The sequence below is a fragment of the Canis lupus genome, chromosome 24 (assembly GCF_003254725.2).
Source record: "Canis lupus dingo isolate Sandy chromosome 24, ASM325472v2, whole genome shotgun sequence".
Lineage (NCBI taxonomy): Eukaryota > Metazoa > Chordata > Mammalia > Carnivora > Canidae > Canis > Canis lupus.
In genome coordinates, this window is record NC_064266.1 from 29824921 (window position 1) to 29846082 (window position 21162).

The 21162-nt window shown below is 42.2% G+C and overlaps 1 long non-coding RNA gene across 1 annotated transcript; it reads right to left on the reverse strand.

Moving 5' to 3' along the window:
- Positions 1-1208: 1208 nt before the first annotated feature.
- LOC112673969 (uncharacterized) lies at positions 1209-13971 on the reverse strand. Its single transcript, XR_003145162.3, has 3 exons — positions 13778-13971; positions 12156-12358; positions 1209-1736 (listed from the first exon to the last, which is right to left on the reverse strand). It is a non-coding gene; the product is annotated as an uncharacterized LOC112673969 (long non-coding RNA).
- Positions 13972-21162: the final 7191 nt, after the last annotated feature.

Consider the following 21162-nt stretch of genomic DNA (forward strand, 5'->3'; position numbering starts at 1 on the left):
TTTATCTCTTAACATGCCAGGGGGGTGCGTCACATTGTCAAATTTTCTGACTTTTAATCACTCTTGCGTAAACAACTTGGCATTAAGTTCTATTTGACCATGTTCTGTAATTTTTAAAAAATTGGATTCAATTGACTATTTTGTTTAAGACATTCATATTAATATTTATAGGTGAAATTGGTCTATAATTTTCTTATGCTATCTGAGGAGGATTGAGTTTTTATTAACCATTATTGGACTCTACCTGCCTTGTAGGAAGATTACATGTTTTCAGTTTGAATGTACTGCATCCCTATAGCTGGAACTTCCCTCCAAAATGAGCCTGATTCACCAGGGGACATTCCTTTAGCTGTGCCTCTGAATGTGGAAACACATGGAGCAGGGAAGCAGCCTTGGGCATTGCTCAGCTGACCTGTAGTTCACATGTAATATGAATTAGGAATAAATCTTTATTTTTATAAGCCACAGGGATTTTTGGATTTTCTCTGCATTAGTAAAGCTAATTAATTATCCATATCTAGTTTTAGAATCAAGGTTAATCTAGCCTCATAAAATAGGCTAGTACCCTTCTTTCTTCTTCCTGAAAGAATTTATATAATACAGAAATATCTTGATCCTCAGATGTTGGTAAAATCTAATTATAAAACTGTTTGGGCCTGGTATTTTAGGGAAGCTGGAGAAGAATTTTGACAAATGATTCCATTTTAAAAATAGTTATTGATATAGTCAGGTTTTCCATTTTTTTCTTTGTGTCAATTTTGATATTTTTTATTTTTGTAGAAAATTTCTCCTTGTATCTATGTTTTATGTCAACATAAAGTTGTTTGCAACAATTTCATGATTAAAAAACAAACTTTTTCTGTATTTTAATTACAATCTAATGAGAATATTGTTTGTGCCTTATCTCTTTTTTCTTGATTAATCTTGTAATAAGTTTGCCCACATAATGAATATTTTCAGAGAACTAACTTGTTCTTTGTCAAAACTTCTTGTCAAGTTTGTCAAAAACTTCTTGTCAAAACTTCTGTTTTTTCCTCTTTCATCACTTTCTGCTCTTATTTTTATTTCCTTCTTTCTACCTTTTTGGGGATTTTTTTTTCTAGCTTTAAAAGTGAATGCATAATTCATTTATTCTCAATATTTTATATATTAGTTAGCATTATAGCATTGGCTGCATAGAGGAGAGACCCAAAATAACAGCAGCTTAAATAAGATGATAGTTTATTTTTCTCACACATGAAAATGTAGAAGATAGGAAATTCAAGACTGACATGGTAAAAAAAAAAAAAAGTATAAGATAAATTATCAGCCTTTCACATAGCCAATATACTGTGATGAAGTAGGATCAGGAAAATAGTAAAAATCCCATTGGGACAGAGGAGAGAGTAAAACACACCCTATGGCTGCTGCTCCCTAACCGTGACAAACTTCATCGCCCATCAAGCAGCCTCTGATTCTTGCTCTTGGAGAGACTCTGCGTTTCATCATCCTTGAAGTCTCCTGGTGTTACCTTGTCTGTTATTCTTCTTGGCGACATCTGAGGTAGGCCTTGCAGAACACATTCTCTTTGCTTAGAACAGTTCTCTGGGGATCCCTGGGTGGCGCAGCGGTTTGGCGCCTGCCTTTGGCCCAGGGCGCGATCCTGGAGACCTGGGATCGAATCCCGCGTCGGGCTCCCGGTGCATGGAGTCTGCTTCTCCCTCTGCCTGTGTCTCTGCCTCTCTCTCTCTCTGTGACTATCATAAATAAATAAAAAATTAAAAAAAAACACAATTAGAACAGTTCTCTTGTTTAGAAGCTTTCAAATCTGAAAACTCTTGTGTTACTTTAAAAATTTTCCTTTTAAAGGTGCCTTGCTCATTATCCTTCAACTGAGTGGGAGCTAACTAGTCGCATCTAAAACAAAGACTTGGGTGGGGAAGACAGCTCCAGGACAGACAGTTTCCTCCATGTTAGCTCTAATTTTATGGCAAAAATATCTCTTAAAAGAAGGTATTGATAGAACTTTGGAGCCATGGTATTATTTCCTGCTAAGTCTGGCACTACAGAACTACCATTCTTAATAGCTTCATTTTGGTATAAAAGTAAGTGGCCCTTTCAATTCTGAAAAGCCCCAAATGGCCAGACTCCTGGTCAACTTAGATTAAGCTACAGGCAGAGAGCGCTTCAGTGCTGTATTTTCTTCCATTTTTGTAGCACACTGGCTAGCCTTATCTTGGATTTATATCTCTTCATTAGGATTTTGCTGAAATCCACAAGCAGCAGCAACACAGACCAACATTCTTTCTCTATTATGTGTATATAGATGCGAGCACTACAGACTCAGCGAACACATGGTCTATCTTGCAAAGTAGAGCATTACTATTTTGCCAAGTATATAATCACTGCATAACAAGGATTACTAATATTCCAACCTGTACTCTCTGAGTCAGCAATGCCTATCTATCAGCCAGTCAGTGGTCTGAAGCCATACAGATGTTTATTTCTGTTACATTCAGCCCTCTACCTTAAGGTACCAAAATTAAATGAATCTCTGTTTAACAGAAGTAGTGGCTTTCACAAGATAAATATTTATTTCTCATGTAAAATACTGGAGGTGGGCAGTCCAGGCCTACATGGAGGAGGCTCTACTTTCATGAAATCCTTAGGGACTCCAGATCTGTTTTTTTTTTTTTTTTTTTTTCCCCTCACCAATCCTTAGGGTGTTGCCCTGGTCCTTATGACTATAGAGGCACCACAGCAGAGAAAGATTTGTCCTGGTTTGCCTGGGACTTTCCTGGTGGCACTGACAGTCCCATGTCCTGGGAAATTCCTCAGTACCTGGCAACTTGGTAGATTTGGTCACACTACTCTATTTCCACCCCAACTGGCTGTATTGCAACTCCATTCTTATGCTAACCAGCCAGAGTTAGCATCAGATCTCACAACTTAAGGACTCACATGCTTTCACAAGACTATCACCACTTCAGATTGCAGCTGGTGTTCCCAGGCCACCTGTTTCTGACCAATTGGCCCCCAGTCCAGGGGGTTCCCATAACATCCTTCAGGTGTGATAACTTGCCATAATTATCCACAGAATGAAAGTGCTATACTTACGATTACCCTTTTATCCTAAAGGGTACACACAGAAGGAGTAGGAGGTTCTTGAATGCAGGACTTCCAGGCCCTTTGCCTGTGAAGTCAGGCTGTACCACCCAGCCGGCACATCAATGTGTACACCAGTCTAGAAGCTCCTCTGGGCTTTGAGTCCAGGGTTTTTATTGGGTTTACAATGATTGATTGAATCATTGGCCACATGATTAAACTCAATATCCAGATCCCTCTCCCTCCTTAGAGGTTAAGTGGCTGAAAGTCTCGGCCTACTAATCACATGCTTGGTCCTTCTGGTGATCAGCCCCCGACCCTCATCCTGAAGTTATCTAGGGTCTTATCTAGAGTCATTTCATTTATATAAATTACATTACATACCTTACATAAAAGAGATGGTCTCTATCACTTAGGACATCCACAGGGTTTTTGAAGGTCTGTGCTAGGTACCCAGGACAAAAACCAGGCAAATTATTTATTATATCACAACAAACCCTCTGCCACCATATATATATTTTGGTCAGCAGGAAGGTGAAAAGTATCAAGGAGTCAGGTTGACAACATGATCAGAAAACTGTATATGTTACTTCTTTTTAATATCCATTGGCCAGAACTTCAACACTGGCCATTCTAACTGCAAGACAGGCTGGGAAATATGTCCATATTCTGCAGCCATGTGCCTACTTAGAAATCAGAGGTTTTATTATTATAGGAAAGATGGAGGATAGATATTGAGGTATAGATACTAGTCTGAAACACATTTCCTTTTTTATTTTTAAAGATTTCATTTTTTTATTAGAGAGAGAGAGTGAGCCCACAGTGTGTGTGTGGGGAGGACCAGAGGGAGAGGGAGGAACAGGCTCCCCACTGAGGAGGGAGCCCAATGTGGGACTCCGTCCCAGGACTCTGAGATCATGACCTGAGCCACAGGCACACGCTTAACTGATTGAGCCGCCTGGGCACCCCTAAACCACATTTCTTTCTTTGATAATGTTATTAAGCCTACACAGTTTATTTGATATCCTGCTTTAGCTCAACCACTGAGCCACCCAGGTGTCCGAATGTAATAAAGTCTTAACAAAAATTTTCCATGTAAATACGTGTGACTTGGTGCATATCCTTATTTTATTAAGATAAATTCTATGAATGGGGGGGCAATGGGTAGCTCAGTGGTTGAGCGTCTGCCTTTGGCTCAGGTCATGATCCTGGGGTCCTGGGATCGAGTCCTGATTTGGGCTCCCTGCAAGGAGCCTGCTTCTCTCTCTGCTCATGTCTCTGCCTCTCTGTGTTCTCATGAATAAATAAATAATATCTTAAAAAGAATTCTATGCATGGGATTGCCCCTTCAAAGATACATTTTAAAAAAAACAAATGATTGCCATGGCTGTCAGTGTGCCCCTCCCCCAGAGGGGTCAAACCAACTTTCTTACACCATCTTGAACATTGTGTATCATATTTTTATCTTTGCTGATGGTCAGACCACCTCCTTTCGCTCATGAGGAGAGAGAAACTTGACAATGTCCAGCAGCTGGCAAAATAAAGCAGAAGGAGCTCCAGGAGTTGATTCTGACTCTCATTTCCTGCCCAGGAGAGAGGGTGGAAAAATGACAAAATCCAGCTGTGCCACTCTTTCACATCCAGACTTTTGAATTCTAAAATTCTTTTGCTCTGTCTAGCACCAGCTGGGCTGAAATTTTGTGGAAAAGATGTCCTTCTCCTGAGGAACGAATCATCCCTGCTAACATCTATGCCTCACCCAGGACACAGAGCTTGACAAATACTCTTTAGCCAAGTGTGTTGTCTTAGCTGGAAGCTGGAGAACAATCAAGTCTCTCTTTTGCTGATGTGCAGCTCAGCTGGGTCCTCATAGCTCTGGTCTCTGCCCAAATGTTTTTATGACTTCCCTTCAGAAGCTGGCAGCAGCAGGGGCCCCCCACCTATCCCAGTTAGGGTTATTGGTCCTTTGGAAGCAAAGATGTAGCCACTTACATGAAGAAACCAAAATAACAATTGAACTTCTATACTCGTGATCCCATTTGAGTCTCGTACCACCCTGTGAGCTAAGAACGATTATTGTTTCCCTTTTATCGACGAGTACACTGAAGTATAAAAAAGCCTAGGGAGATTTTGTTGGCTTATATGGTTAGAAAGAGGCCTTCCCTGACTACTTTTGCTGTGTAATCTGCTGTGCCCTGCCAGTCACTAACTCTATTACTCTATTTTAACATTACTGATCACAATGACTAATTTTTGTCTTGTTTCCTTATTGTGGTAGACAGTCTCTGAGATGGTACCCAATGATCTTCACCTCCCAGTATGTATGTCATTGTGTCTCTTCTCCCACACTGAATCATGCTGGCTTGTGTGACTACTGGAGTCTAGTGGAAATGATGTATGACTTTCAAGGTCAAAAAGGGCATAGCTTTGCCCTGTTTAGGGAAGCCATCTGCCTTGCCATAGGGATGCTCAAGCATCCCACGGAGAGGCCCACATAAGAGTGACTGGGGCCTCTTACTGCCAACATCAACTTGCCAGCTACATAAACGAGCCACCTTGAAAATGGAGCCATCAACCCAGTCAAGGCATCAGCTAACGCCCAGATGAGAGTCACTGCAATCTCACAGGAGACCTTCCACCAGAGCTGAGTTCAAGTGGCTCCTGAGTTCCTGACCCATGTGTGACCCCATTTGAGATATTGGAACTGAAATGTGAGATATATTGGGTGTTTATTGTCATTTAAAGGAAGTAATTGGTGATTTGTCATGTGGCAATAGATAGCTAAGACGCTATTCGTTTATTTCCCCCGGTAGACTATAAACTCTGTGAGGGCAGGGCTCATGTCTTTCTGATTCACTCACCTTCACATCTGGAACAATGCCAAGCACACAGCAGCAACTTTATATTTAGTGGATAAATGAATCATTGAAAGTGGTGGCAAGAGGATTAAAATCTTTATGCTCAAGCCTCACCTTCTGGCCCGTTCTCATGACACTTCTCTTTTGATTCTCTTTCCTTATTGAAGTTGAGCCACATAGCCCCACATGGCGGAGTGGGTGGGCTTTTTCCTGTTGCCTACACAGCAATTCATAGTTAATTAAACCTTTGCATAAACAGAAGAAGGAAGGATGTAAAAGTAATGAGCTGACAGCCCAGTGTGTATTATGTGGGGCTGAGAAGAGAAGTTAATTTAGAGAAGAATTATGCACAGGCGGAAGAGAAGTCCATTAAAACAAACCAACTGTCTGGAAAGAGATAAAGCAAAAATGGATTCTGCATCCTGTGAAATAAATAGCAAAACTGCACATTTAGGGCACTTTGGAATCCTCAGAGCTGAGGCCCATGATGAGTAGGAAAGGGAAATACTGGGTTATGTAGGCAGGGGTGCAGAAGCAGCTCCTTCAGTTCTGTGTGGGGTGCAAGATGTGTCTTGCTGGAGCATAGTTCTTGTTCTAGGATTGCTTTGCTCACAACCCATTTGTCTTAGCATGGGGTTCCCCCAGAGAAGATTCTGAGCCAAGAACTAGAATACAAGCACTTTATTGGGAGGTGCAAGGAATATGAGTAGATGAGGAGGAAGGTAATCTAAGAGAAGGAAAGGAAGCAAATAAAGCTATTAATCCAGCCACCACAGTGGGTACCTAGAGATTAATCCCCTGGTGGAACTTCGAGAGACCTAAAAAAAACAAACAAACAAACAAACAAACAAAAAAAAACAACATACCTCCCATTTATCTCAAAAGATGAGGGAGCTGGGATAGTTATACCCCAACACCCATCAGCAGGGAGATACTAACTTTCAGACACCATTCTCATGATCTTAATTAATTCATTTTACCTGGATCATTCATTCATCCCACAGAGATTTATTTCCAGCCCACTGAGCTAGGTGCTGGGGACACAGCGAGCAAACACAGATGTGGGGATAACAGCCCATAATCCATAGTAACTCTTTAACACACTCCCAGAAGAAACAGGTTGGAGTATAGGCTTTCCCTAAACTGTTCAACTATTCAGGGCTCCCCAAATTTATGCTATAGACCCAGAATATCCCAGGAGAGAATTAGCTCCTAAATTAGTCATGCTGTCAGAAGTACTGCAATAACCATGGTTTGGGGAAACCTAACCTCCCCTTTTCCTGATTTGTCTGTAGCCTGAGTCTTCTTCCTCTTTGAATACCAAAGTATTTATTGCAAGGAGGCATCACCATGCTATTACCTTTCCAGGAACTTTATGTGGGCAGATATCCAATTAGTACCTTAAAATAAAGCCTGATTCATAATGATATCTGTTGCTGCTACAGTGGCTTAAACACTTTTTAAGTTTCCAGACTTTGTGGGGGAGATACAGAAGCATTTATGATACATACTAAAACTGAAAAGAAATTTAAAAGATGTTGAATTTTTTAGAGACAAATTAACTACCAATTAAACAGCACATATGTATCAAAGGAAGAAAACAATGTTTCATTCATTCATTCGTTTTTTTCATTCATTTAATGAAGAAATATTTATCGCGCACTTATGTGCCAGGCCCATGCTAAGCCCTCAAAACTAGCACTCAATAAAGCAAGGTGACATTTGAAAGGTCAACAGGGTGAGATCACGTAGGTTGTGGTAAGGTACTTGGGTTTTATTCTACGTGAGATATTGTGTTTGGTTGATCCTATTAATGACTCCAATCCTTCACTCCTCCTTGTAATTATAATTGTTGCCATGTAACTCAGCACTGCCTTCCCATTGGATTCTGAGCTCGGCCATGTTACTTGCTTTGACTAATGTTATATTAGCAAATAGGATTCTAGAGGAGGCTCAAAACACTCTTCCATGATTGGGCTTACTCATTCTTGCTCCTCTGCCTTGGTCATGGGAACTTGCCTGGGCTAGTCTGCTGGAGGATGGAACCGTGGAACAGCGTTGAGGCCATCCTAGATCAAACAATGTGCAGTTGGCCCCTGCTATGTTGAGTGAGCCCAACCAGGAGCATCTGAGACCAGCCCAATCCATAGAAACCCACGTATTCGTGGTTCTATGCTATTGCTATTGCAGTTTGGTTATTTGCTAACAGCCATCACTGCAGCAGTAGATAACAGATATAGATGGGAAGTAATTGGAGAGTTTTAAGCAGAGAAAGAGTCTTACCAATGTTTTCAACAGAGTCCTCTGGTTGCCCCATAAATTACAAAGTGGCAAGGATAGAATCAGGAAGCTTAAAAATTATTCAAATATCAATGGCAATCCTTGGGTGGACTCATACACACATTGAGAGTTCCTCAATATTTTCACAAGAAAATAATAGTTTATTTAGGGGATATCCAAAACGTTGAAAAGAACATGATAGGATATTGAACATATAAGCACTCTCATTTTGATTGTAATCTTTTTAGCCAGGATAAATTTCCTGAACTGTTAAACACCATTTCTTTGGAGAACCCCTCCCTGACACCCCCAGATTAGGTTAGATTACCCTGTTATAAACCCTTCCCCCAGTATTTACTGTAATTGGGATTAAAAAGTATGTAATTTGTTTACTATCTACCATATCTCACTGGGAGCTCCTGGAGGGCAGAGATTGTGCCAGTTTTCTTCTGTCCTATAAATCTGGCACAGCTTCTGGCACACTGACCCCATTCAATAAAGATTTATGCTAATGATACATTCTGACTCCTTGGAAAAAAATAGTTGCACATTGATTAGAGTAGGCAAGGCAGCAGTAACAACTAAATATGTAATGCAACATAAGAGAATTTTTAAAAAATATTTTAATCCCAATGTAGTTAATGTATAGTTCTGTATTAGTTTCAGGTATACAATATAATGATTCAACAAGTTCATATATTACTCAGTGCTCATCATGGTAAGTGTGTTCTTAATCGCCTTCACCTATTTTACACATCTCCCGCCCACCTACCCTCTGGTGACCATCTGTTGGTTAATTAAGAGGCCGTGTTTTGGTTTCTTTCTCTTTTTCCTTTGTTCCTTTGCTTTGTTTCTTAAATTCCACATTATAAGTGAAATAATATGGTATCTGTCTCTCTCTGCCTGGCTTTCACTTAGCATTACTCTCTAGCTCCAACCATGTTGTTGCAAATGGCAAGATTCATTCATTTTTATGATTAATATTCCATTGTGTATGTATATATATACCATATCTTCTTTATCCATCATCAATTGATGGACACCTGAGCTGTTTCCATAATTTGGTCATTGTGGACATTGCTGCTACAAACATAGGGGTGCATGTATCCCTTCAAATTAGTGTTTTCGTATTCTTTGGATAAATATGCAGTAGTGACTACTGGATCATAGGCTAGTTCTGTTTTTTAACTTTCTGATGACCCTCCTCAGAAATTTTCCACAATGTTTTCCACAATGTCTGCACCAGTCTGCATTCCCACCAATAGTGCATGAGGGTTTCTTTTTCTTCACATCCTTTCCAATACCTGTTGTTTCTTGTATTTTGGGTTTTAGCTACAATGTCTTTAAAATTTTATAAATAATTTAAAATTTATAGAAAATTTGCAAAAGTTGAACAAAGGATTCCTTGTATACTCTTACATTCTCTAATTGTTAACATTTTTCCATGCTTGCCTCATTATTCTTTCTCTTTCTGTCTCTGTGTGCTTTTTCTGAACCATTTGACAGTGAGCTGCAAATATGGCTAATTATCTCTAAATACTTCAGTGGGTATTTTCCCCAAACAAAGACACTCTTTTACATCACCTCAGTAGAACTATAAACAGGGACATTAACACGGATCCAGGAATACCACCCATCCACAGAACCATTCAGATCTTGCCTTCAGTAACCATCCTTTATCAGCACCCTTGCTTTCAGGTCCAGGATTTATCCAGGATTCTGTGCAGCACTTACTTATCATAACTCTTTAGTCCTTTTCAGTCTGGAACAGTGCCTTGGTTTTTCCATCGTTCCTTGACTTTAGCACTTTTCAAAATGTATGGGCTAGATGCTTTCTAGAGTGTTTCTCAGTTTGACTTGTCTGAGGTTTCTTCATGATTCAATCCTGGTGATACAGTCACTTGTGTATATTAAAAACTGAGGGACCACCTGGGTGGCTCAGTGATTGAGTCTCTGCCTTCAGCTCAGGTCATGATCCTGGGGTCTTGGGATCAAGTCCCGCATCTGACTTTCCAGAGAGAGCCTGCTTCTCCCTCTGCCTGTGTCTCTGCTTCTCTCTGTGCCTTTCATGAATAAATAAATAAAATATTTTTTAAAAAACAACAAAAAAACCCTGAGTCCTCCCCCGGTGTCTCTAATTCCAATCAAACTCCTTGTCTCCCTCTCTAACAGGAGAAACCTGGCTCCCCTTATGCTCAACTAGTCACATTCTTTCTCAGCACCCCTGCCTGTAAGCAATCTTCTGATTATGCAGTCTGGCTCATTGCCTTGACCCTCGCACACTCATCAGCCTCCTGGGCCATGTCCTCCCTCCATTTTGTGGAGGCCTTGCTGGCAGACCATCCCACACCCGCACAAACATGGTGAGCCCAGACTCCACAATCTCTCCGGGGCATAGAGACTAAGTGAGCACCCTCCTGGATCCTGGCCCCATTGCTGTTAGCCACTACCAGGTGTTCATTTTTTGTTCAAGTAACAGTCCTGGGCAGATGAAGAGTTCTCTGGTGCTGGAGGAGGTCATCAAGAGGACACGATCCCCAGCTGACTCTAGAGCAATTGGAGGCTCCTCCTCCTCCCCCGTCCTTAGAATATACTACCACTCACCATTCCCACAGTGAGAGCCATTTGTCGGGAGGTAGCCTTGAGGGAGTTAAGGTGTTGTTGAGACCCTCTGGTGGGTGCAGGTGACTGAGTCCCATTAGGCCTCTCTGTAAACTGTTAAGTTTCTAGAGGGCAGGTGCTAAGATCTGCTGTCTTGCGGAGCCCAAGACAAGTGTTGTGTGTGTAAGCTCCTTGGCTTATTTCACCTGCCATCTGCTGATCTGGAGCAGCCTCTTCCCTGAGTCTCTTCTTGCCCTCTTGGGTTTGGCGGGTTTCAGATTTCACCCCAAGCTCCCAAGGTGAGCCACCAGAAGTACCACCTACGGCTTATAAGGATCTAACAGGTAGGGTGACCAAATACCTCTCTCCCTCCCCAGCCTGAACTTTCCTGTCCATAGTCTTATTCTGATGAGAGAAGCTCCACCACCATGAGACTTGAGGATTTTGGGTGGCCCTTGTCAGTTTTCCTTGCAGACTTGCCACCATTTCTGCTTACTGAAACCGATGACTCTGTGTTGAGTTGTTGCGCATGGACTCTTGCCTTTGGAATTGGCTATTTATTTCTTCTTCCAGGTTCAGGGGGTGAGGAACAGTGCGGGATTTGGAGTCCCACGGTTCTTCTTCTTTTTTTTTTTAATTTAATTTATTTATTCATGAGAGATACAGAAGGAGAGAGAGGCAGAGACACAGGCAGAGGGAGAAGCAGGCTCCATGCAGGGAGCCCGACGCAGGACTCGATCCCGGGTCTCCAGGATCACGCCCTGGGCTGAAGGTGGAGCTAAACTGCTGAGCCACCGGGGCTGCCCCAAGTTCCAGGGTTCTCCATTCAAATTCCAGCAGTGCTGCTTACTGGCTGTATGACTCTGGATGAATAACTTCACTTTTCTAGACCTTGTTTCCTTCTCCATAAAAACTAGTCCTACTTCATGGGATTGTGGTGAAGTTCGGATAACATAGTACCCAGAGTGGGCTCAGAGCAGTTCTTGGCACACGCTGAGCTCCCAAAGGTAGCACTTGCTATTCCCACTCCTTTTTTGGTCCACTTGTTCTTTTTTAAAAAGTTGTATTTAAGTAATGTCTATACCCAATGTGGGGCTCAAACTCACAGCTCCAAGATCAAGAGTTGGATGCTTTCCTGACTCAGCCAGCCAGGAACCTCTGGTCCAAATGATCTAGTAAAGGTGTTGGAATGTGCTGTCCACACAGTAAGCATTTTAATAGGTTGTCCAAATGCAGTGGATTAAAAATTCTGCTGGAAGCCATACCCTAACTACCTCTGGCTGGCAGTAAATGACCTGTTCACACCCAGGGCACACTTGAGCATGCACTCACCTGCACCCAGGTGGGGATCTACAGCAGGCTCCCCTCCATGTCATGCCCACAGGCATCCTGGGCTCTAGCTGTGGAGCAGTGGAGCAGGTGTCTCTAAAGCTTCTGGGCAAGTCCAGTGCCAGAGATGAAGGGTCTTCTAATTGGGCCTCAGGCAGCGAAGAGGCCCTTGTCCATCCACAGTACTGGCTTGTTTTAAGGGAGATCTTTGAGGAAGCAGGAGAGGGCTCAGGCTGGGGCAGAGCCTTCCAGTTGAGCAAATGTCTATTGCCCAGTAGGACTGGGCTCTGGGAGATCCCAAAGAGGTTGTCAAGAACCCTTCTGAACTGGGAGGTGAACACAGGGAAACACCGTGGTCCCCCTCCCAGGCTCCATCCTTGGGGCTGGTGCTTGTGTCTCCCCTTATTGTCCATTTCCCTTAATCTGGGGATGGGGCTGAGAGAGGGAGGGCTTGGTGAGCACCAGCATGTTCCAGCTCATGCTGGAAGTCTCCATGTACCCTCGTATGCTGCCCAGGATATGTTCAGAGATCACGCGCTGATGAGCAGACCGTGTACTGTTTAACTGGGCCGGCTTCCCCAGGTTTGAGTGGGGGAACTGGGCCCACTGGATTTTATCCTAGATTACTAGTGTGCTTTGGGCTAAGGACTCCCCTTGTCTTCCACGCTGGGGGCTTCTGTGCAGAGAAAGCTGCAAATTAACCTTGTAGGCTGACCTGAAATTTGCCTTGGCCACTGACCATTATTAACGGAGCTGACTGCAAAGGCAAGGCCTCTGTTGCCTTGTGACCTGGCCAGGTTGCTATGGGAACCAGGGTTCTGACATCCCTGTGGCTCCCTGGAGTTAGGAAGTGTCCCCTGGGAGCAGAGGGGCCAAGTCAGACAGGGGCGTGGGAACAGAGGCAGAAAACCGGGGATTTGGGAGGTGAGGTTAGGAGATAGGACGGGAAAAATCCCACTTCCTGAGGTGGGGACTAGGCCCCATTCTTAGCTGGGCTCAGAACTGAGCTCCCAGGAACCCTTCTTTCTGGAAACACTCCCTGCCCCCAGGCCTTCAGAGCAGTGTCTGGGTATCCCCTTTCACTTAGCCAAGGAAACTTCGAGCAGAATGGGGTCCGGGCTGACTTCCACCCTCAAATGAGCCTCTGGTGACACAGACCAACAAGTGGATGTGAACCAGTTCTGGTTTGTACAAATTTGGACCTCTCTGTGCCCCGGTTCCCTTCCATGAAAAAAATGGCATGAATGATAGGGCTCTTCCCATGTACCCATTAGGCTGTTGTGGAGGTGAAAATATAAACTTGGCCACCTTCAGACCCCAGGAGGCTTGGTGACTCTACTCCAGGAAACCCTAGCTGGTGGTGCCCTCTGCCCCCTGCTGAGAATCTGGGTGCCTTAATCTGGAGACCCAAGCCTGGCTCGATGTTTCTTTTTCTCTGTTGTCCTGGGCCAGCTTCCCTGCCCCTAACTAAACTCTCAGCTGTGTCTGAGGGGGAACCATACCTCAATCATTTCTGCAGCTGAGTTCCCTCCCCCTCCTCCCCACTGCCGACTTTCCCACCCTGTGCCCTTTCTGGGCTAGCACCAAACCTGATCCCTAGTAGGAATGCAGTAATTGTTACTTACATATACAGCATTTTAAAATATAACCAGTATTTGTTATTATCTCAATGTCTCCAGCTTTTGTCTGTTTTGAAGGGGCCTCCCTGGAGAGGACCCTGAGACAAGAATTCTGGGGCCGGTGGTGTTTTTAGGAGATGACACTAGAAAGCACCAGGAAGGGAGTGGAGGGTAGGTAGTGAAGGGTGCATGGTCGAGACAGTGTTACTATGGCAACTCTGGGGGCTGGTGTAGAACATGCCTCATTGTGACCTCACACAAGGAAAAAGAGAGCCAGGGTTGACCTCTCCCAGTACCCACTGATGTTGGAGGTCTTCGGGAGGATGTGAGCACTGGTTGACCCCAGAGCCGGACCCAGGCAATTGGAGGTTCCACATGCCCTCTCCATTCTTGGAATGTACATTCTACTCACCCCTCCCACAGTGGGAGATGTTTTCAAGGACACAGTGGGAGGGAGCAATGTGTAATTGAGACTATCTGGATGGCATATGTGATGGAGTCCCATTAAGATCTCTCTGTAAACTATTAAGATTCTTGCAGGTGCTGGCCTCGTGGTTGCCCAAGGTGAGCCTGGTATATAAGTTCCCTTTGCTTTTTGAACCTGCCACCTATCCATCTGGAGTGGCCTTTTTTTTTTTCTTTTCTTTTCTTTTCTTTTCTTTTCTTTTCTTTTCTTTTCTTTTCTTTTCTTTTCTTTTCTTTTCTTTTTTTCTTTTCTTTTCTTTAGTAACTATTACACTTGACTAAATATTTAATGAAGAAATAATGCCACAAATTTGTTGTACAAATTTCTCAGAAAATAGAAAAAGAAATATGTCACAATCCATTTTATGGGACAGCATTATTTTGACACCAAAACCAAAGGCATTTTTTAAAAAGGCTAGACCTCTATGAACTTAGGGGCAATACTGTTAATAAAATACTAACAGAGCAAATAGAAGTGTATAAAGTATATAAAAGCAAATATATCATGATCAAGTGGATTTTATCCCCCCAATTAAGGTGGTTCAAAAATCAATGTAATTCACCGTATCAAAAACTAGAAAAGAAAAATCGTTTTCATCTTCATAACAGGTGCAGAAAAATCATTTGACAGAATAAAACATGTTTTCTTGATGAAAACTCAGCAAAGCAGGTGCCCCAAATTATAAAGAGGTATAACACTATTAAGCTTGAAACTTATTAAATAAGGAAGATTTGAATATATATTGATTTGAATGAAAACATTTAGATAAGTGTCTAAATCTTTTGACAAAATTCTCCCAATTCAAGAGGACATAATATGAGCCATAATATGAACCCAAAGCCCTAAGTATACAGCTTCTCTTTGCCCAATAATTACATATCTAAGATTTTATTGGAATAAAATAAAAAAAGTGCACAATAATGATTTATAGCATGCTTCCTATTAGCAAAATTTGATGACTATATATACATCAAAGGAAGACTGGTTAAAAAAATATTGTATAAACAAATAAGTTTTGAGGATGTAATGCACAGCATGATGACTATAGTTAATAATACTGCTTTGCATATTTGAAAATTTCTAGGAGAATCAATAGATCTTAAGTTTCCATTATAAGGAGGTAAATTTATTAAATATGTGTAGTGATGGATCTTTTTTTTTGTATATTTTTTATTGGAATTTGATTTGCCAACATCTAGCATAGCACCCAGTGCTCATCCCATCAAGTGCCCCCCTCAGTGCCCATCACCCAGTCACCCCAACCCCCCTCCCCTTCCACTACCCCTTGTTCGTTTCCCAGAGTTAGGAGTCTCTCATGTTCTATCACCCTCACTGATATTTCCCACTCATTTTCTGGACTGGCCTCTTTTCTTGGTCTCTTCCTGACGTCTGTTTATAAGGGGTCAGCTTTAGATTTCACCTGGGAAGTACCTGAGTTTTCAAACCAACAGGCTGAGAGCTGTTGGAGACATTATGTCCCTGTGTGAGGCTGTGTAGCTCATAAACTTAAGTGACTATCTGACCCAGGTGGTAGTGGTGCTGGTGGGGGTGCGGGAAGTGTGTGTGAAACCTTCAGATTCAGGCCTTCCTCTACCTGGAATAGTCTAACTTGGTAGGCATTTTAGCCTAGATGATTTAAAAATAGGGCTTATTAAATGTCCAAACATAAAATATTTCAGAGCATAAGAGATTTCAAAGTTAAACCAAATAACTTTCTAGGGAACCTTCCAACATATGTTGGTTTCAAAATATGTAAATATGTTGACTTTTATTATGTAACAAACCACCCAAAGCTGTAGGGTCTTAAATCAACAACTATTTACTTAGCTCACGATTTGCAGGTAGGCAGGGCCCAGATGGGCATTTCTTCTGCTCTCTGCCCGGCTCAGTGCTGTGTCCGTGCTGGACTGCCGGCTTGGCTGGGAGCTGGCTGATGCAGAATGGCTTTAGCCGAGGTGGCTGGTCTTGTTGCACGTGGTCTCTCATTTCTCAGCAGGCTACCTACCCTAGGCTGTTCACATGGTGTCTAGGTGGGGTTTTGAAAAAGGAACTGTGACATTTTCTTAAGATCTTGGCTTGGAATTGGCGTCATTTCTACCACATTTTATTTACTTTTTATCTTTATTTTTTAAAGATATTTATTCATGAGAGACAGGTAGAACATAGAGGAAGAAGCAGGCTCCTCACAAGGAACTCGATGTGGGACTTGATCCCCTGTCCCGGGATTACTCCCTGAGCCAAAGGCAGATGCTCAACCGATGAGCCACCCAGGCACCCCTTATTTACTTTTTAAATGAAAATGTTTTGAGACCATTGTAGATTCACATGCAGTTGCAAGAAGTAATAGTGATCCTGTGTTCCCTTTACCCAGTTTCCCCCCTTGGTGTTATCTTAGGAAACTGTAGTAGAGCACTGTAGCCAGGATGCAGGCACTGAGCTAGTCAAGACAAAGAACATGTCCAGCACCACAAAGATTGTCCGTGTTATAACCACATCTACTTCTTTCCTCATCCCCTCCCCCATCACTGAAGCCCATCAATCTGTTGTCTATTTCTACAATTTTGTCACTTTAAGAATGCTATATAAATGGGATCATTTTGTATCTCTTTGGGATTGACTTTTCCCACTCAGAATAACTCTCTGGAAATTATACCAGCTTGCTGCATGAATTAATAGTTCTTTATTATTTGAGTAGCCATCCATGATGTGGATAGACCCCAGTTTGTGGGACTGCTGGCCTGCTGAAAGACTTTTGGATTGCTTCCAGTTTCTAGCCATTATGAGTAAGACCACTATAAACATTTGTATATGGACATTTGTGTGAATGTAAGTTTTCATTTCTCTTGGATAAATGCCCAGGAGCATAATTTCTGAGTTACATGGTGCTTCCATGTTTAGATTTTTTTTAAAAGAGAAACTGCTAAATTGTTTTCCAGGGTGGCCAGATCATTTTACATTCCCACCAGTGGTGTATGAATGATCCTGTTTCTTTACATCCTCTCCAGAATTTGGTGGTGTCACTTAAAAAATGGAGCCATTCTAATGATGTTCAGTGATATTACAATTTTAATTTGTGTTTCCCTAATGGCTAATAATGTTGAACATCTTTTTGTGGCCTTATAATCATCTATATATCTTCTAATGGAAATATCTCTTCAGTTCTCTGCCCATTTGCTAGTGGTATTGCCTCCCCCCACCCTACTGTTGATTTTGAAAGAACTCTCTCTCTATATATATATATTCTAGATACCAGTGTTCTGTTGGATATGTGGTTTGCAAATATTTTCTCCCATTCTGTAGCCTGTGTTTTCATCCTCTTTACCTGGTCTTTCAGAGTAGAAGTGTTTAATTTCAATGAAGTCCAGTCTACCAACATATTTTTTTAAAGATTTTATTTATTTATTCATGAGAGACACAGGCAGAGGCATAGGCAGAGGGAGAAGCAGGCTCCCTCTGGGGAGCCCGATGGGGGACTTGATCCCAGGACTCTGGGATCATGACCTAAGCCAAAGGCAGACATTCAACCACTAAGCCACCCAAGTACCCTTCCAATATTTCTTTTCGTGGATTATGTTTTTGAGGTCAAGTCTAAGAACTCTGCCTATGCATGGATCCAGAGGATTTTCTTTTATAAAAATTTTATAGTTTTATGTTTTCTATTAGATAAGTCTGTTTTTCCATTAAAAAATTTTTTATTTATTTATTCATGAGAGGGGCGGGGAGGCAGAGACACAGGCAGAGAGAGAAGCAGGCTCCAAGCAGGGAGCTCCACATGGGACTCCGTCCCGGGACTCCAGGACCACGCCCTGGGCTGAAGGCAGGCGCTAAACCACTGAGCCACCCAGGGATCCCCCTGTTGTTCCTTTTAAGTTAATTTTTTATCTAAGTTGTGAGAATTAGGTCAAAATTCATTTTTCTTTTGCCTACGAATGCCCAATTGTTTCAAAATTATTTGTGAGAGGCTTTATTTTTTCCATTGAATTGCTTTTGCACTTTGTAAAAAAAAAAATCAGTTGGGCATATTTGTGTGGATTTGTTTTGGGCTTTCTTGTTCTAATATTTGATCTGTTTCATCTATCCCACTGACAATTCTTTTTTTTTTTTTTTAAGATTTATTTAAATCTTTAAAGAGAGAGAGGCAGAGACATAGAGGAAGAAGCAGGCTACTCACAGGAAGCCCAATGTGGGGCTCGATCCCAGCACCGGGATCACACCCCGAGCCTAAGGCAGATGCTCAACCGCTGGGCCACCCAGGTGCCCCCCTCTGCCAGTTTTTTTTTTTTAAAGATTTTATTTATGTGAGAGACAGAGAGAGAGAGAGAGAGAGAGGCAGAGAGGCAGACACATAGGCAGAGGGAGAAGCAGGCTCCATGCAAGGAGCCTGAAGTGGGACTCGATCTCGGATCTCCAGGATCACGCCCTGGGGTGAAAGTGGTGCTAAACCGCTGAGCCACCCAGGCTGCCCCCCTCTGCCAGTTCTACAATGTATTGATAACTGTAACTATATATCTTGAAGTTGTGTACATGAATTCATCCCACTTTAGTCTTTTCCAAAAATTTTTTAGTTATTATGCCTATGCATTTTCATATAGATTTTAAAATAATCTTATCTATAGAAAAAATTTTGATGGGATTTTGGTAGTAATTGCATTAAACCTGTACATCAATTTGAGGAGCATTAAGTTTTACAGTGTTGAGTCTTCCAACCCAACATGTGTTTTTCCATTTATTTAGATATTCTTTGATTTCCTTCATGAGGGGTTTGTAGTTTTTATCATACAAGTCCTGTTCATGTTTTTATAATTTTTCCTTCATCAGACATAATTAGAAAACTCAAGAGAAGGAAAGTCTACTGTAATTACCCACATTCTTCCATGCTGATGTTCCAATGTTCCCTTTTTAATCATTCCATTTCTATTTCTAGAACTTTCCTGAGTTCTTTTTAGGTAGGTCTGCTGGTGAGAAATTCTTAGTTTTCCTTCATCTGAGAAGTCTTGATTTCTCCTTCATTCTTAAAGTATGTTTTCATTGGATAAAACATCTTACAGTGCTTGAAACATGTGCCACTTCTCTCTGGCTTCCATCATTTCTAATGAGAAATATGCCATCATTCAAGTCATTTAGAATTTGCTCAACTTGAATCTGTAAGGTTCTGTCTTTTGCCATGTTTGGAAAGTTTTCAGCTGTTCTTTCTTTTCTTTTCAAGATTTTATTTATGAGAGACACAGAAAGAGAGACAGGCAGAGACACAGGCAGAGGGAGAAGCAGGCTCCATGCAGGGAGCCTGATGTGGGACTCGATCCTGGGTCTCCAGGATCACGCCCTGAGCTGAAGGTGGCACTAAACCACTGAGCTACCCGGGCTGCCCGACAGCTGTTATTTCTTTTCAGTACTTTTTCAGCTCTGTTCTTTCTCCTCTCTCCTGAACTGAACACAAATGTTGTATCTTGTGTAAAGTACCCAACGTCTCAGAGCCCTCCATTTTTTCCCCCCAGTTTGTCTCTCTGGTGTCCAGATTGGGTAATTTCTACTTTCATGCTTTTCAGTCCACTAATTCTTTTTCTTCTATTCTGCTGTTGAGATCACCTACCTATTGAGTTTTTAAATCTTCAGTTTTGTGTTTTTCAGTTCTAAAACCTCCATTCAGTTCATCTTCATTTATTTTTTTGCTGAGACTCTTATTTTTCCATTTGTTTCATATCCATTCATAATTGCTCACAGAAACATTTTTATGATGCTTTAAAATTATTTTTGGGTAACTCTGGGGTACCTGGGTGGCTCAGTCAGTTAAGCATCTGACTCTTGATTTCAGTTCGGGTTGTGATCTCAGGGTCCTGGGATTGAGCCCTGAGATAAGCTCTCTGCTCAGCATGGGGTCTGCTTGAGGATTCTCTATACTCCCCGGCCCTCCCCTCACATGCAAGCACACGTTTTCTCTCTTTAAAAATATTTATTTGAGAGAGAGAGCAAGAGAGACAGTAGGAGCAGGGGAAGGGAGAGAGGGAGAAGCAGACTCCCCACTGAGCAGGGAGCCTGATGCAGTTCAATCCTAGGACTCTGGGGTCATGACCTGAACAGAAGGCAGATGCTTAACCGACTGAGCCACCCAGGTAATCCCCCCCTCTGCCCCCGCCCCCTGCTCTCTCTCTCCACACTCCCTCTTTAAAAATAAATAAATCTTAAAAAAAAAATAAAATTCTTATTGGATACTTCTACTTCTCATCTCATTGTTGGCATCTAATCAATTGTCTTCTTTTTCATTCAGTTAGATTCCTGGTTTTTGGTATGATGAGTTATTTTGTATTGAAACCAGGACATTTTGGATATTATGAGACTCTGGATCTCATTTAACTCTGTTTTAGCTGTCTTTCTTCTATACCATATCCTTAAGGGGGGGAATGCTGCCTCCCACTTAGACTTATTTTTTTCTAATAATGGTGAATTTTTATTTTTTATTATTTATTTATTTATTTATTTTATTTATATTTATGATAGTCACACAGAGAGAGAGAGAGAGAGAGAGAGAGAGAGAGAGAGAGAGAGGCAGAGACACAGGCAGAGGGAGAAGCAGGCCCCATGCACCAGAAGCCTGATGCGGGACTCGATCCAGGGTCTCCAGGATCGCGCCCTGGGCCAAAGGCAGGTGCCAAACTGCTGCGCCACCCAGGGATCCCCCTATAATGGTGAATTTTTTAAAAAAGATTTTATTTATTCATGGGACACACACACACACACAGAGAAAGAGAGAGAGAGAGAGAGAGAGGCAGGCAGAGACACAGGCAGAGGGAGACGCAGGCTCCACACAGGGAGCCTGATGTGGGACTTGATCCCGGGACTCCAGGATCATGTTCTGGGCCGAAAGCAGGCGCTAAACTGCTGAGCCACCCAGGTGTCCCATTCACTTAGACTCTGTTGACACTTGAGT